The sequence below is a fragment of the Limulus polyphemus genome, unplaced genomic scaffold, assembly GCF_000517525.1.
Source record: "Limulus polyphemus unplaced genomic scaffold, Limulus_polyphemus-2.1.2 Scaffold1420, whole genome shotgun sequence".
NCBI lineage: Eukaryota > Metazoa > Arthropoda > Merostomata > Xiphosura > Limulidae > Limulus > Limulus polyphemus.
The window spans coordinates 57522-58815 of NW_013667030.1; positions in this window are offsets into that span (position 1 = coordinate 57522).

Consider the following 1294-nt stretch of genomic DNA (forward strand, 5'->3'; position numbering starts at 1 on the left):
CAGTGTGTAAGTACTTTACATTTTATTGTTTGAGGATAATTTAAATTGAAGAAGAGTGCATATTTGGACTTGACTATTCAGAGACATGGATGCAAATTTAGGCCAGCTTCAAATAGTTTCGCAGTCTATAACCATAAAATGCTTGTACACTACTCGTAATTTACTACACCTGTGTTTGAAATCCCAGTGACAACAGAGAGAGTGACCAAGAAGTGAAATACTCAGACTAAGAGTTATTAGGAATGAATGTACATCTATTGACTAGGGCATAGTGTGATCCAAACCTCCAGCATGTCCTGAAGAATTAATGATTGGAAGAGTTCTCGAGAATCTGAAGAATAAAGATGTTATACATAACTACCCAAGAAAGACTTAAATCACTTTTGATAAAATGAAAAGTCGAATAATGTTGATGCTTATCATGCTTGATTTCACGAGGTGACGTGGTATGGCTAAACAATTTTTCATTCAAAGAAAGAATGAACTTCAAGGTTGAGTAGATGTTAGAAAACACCACATATCATACTAAAAGTAATTAATGGTTTGGTTTACATAATCCAGAAGGACAGAAATTCCAAGCCAAAGTCATTCGTTATAATCCTTTTTGGAAGTACATACGTGAGAGAATGACAAATGGGGTAGCTTCAGAGAAAAATTTTCCTATTGAAGAGCCCAAAATTTCTGACTACACTACTTCCAGAGGATCATCAATGATAAAACCATCTATGTATTTTGTCAACCACATACCTAGAAAGAGCTTTTCCAGTGACAGGGCAATAAGATATGACAAGGAACCAAAAGCTATCCCAACAGTATATTATAACTCTCAGAAAAGAAAACCATTAAAGAGAATTGATGAATGGAAAATTTAGTGTTGTGTTTGCTTTATATATTATGGCTTTTCAAAGGATTTCACGATCCGAAAAGGGGCAGTGTTGTAAATTATATGTTTAATATTTTAATTTATATATTTGCTAGAGGAAATTTCATTATGATTTACTAATCGAGAAAATTCATGTGGAATGTGGAAATAAGATATTTACTATATAAAGACGAAAAGCTATCCGGCTGTCACGCCGATATCTCGGCCGTTGCTGTACCGCTGTACCGATCAACAAGGAACTTGCAGGAAACAACTGTGCTTTTTGCCGCGACAAGTAAGTTTTTCTTTTTGAGATTCTTCCAGCTTTCTCTCTCTCTCATATATATAATGGAAGATGTGCTACTTTGGACATATAATTAGATTTGAGGGTAAGTCGGTAGAAATCGTGATAAGTAATAAATCGAATTGAGT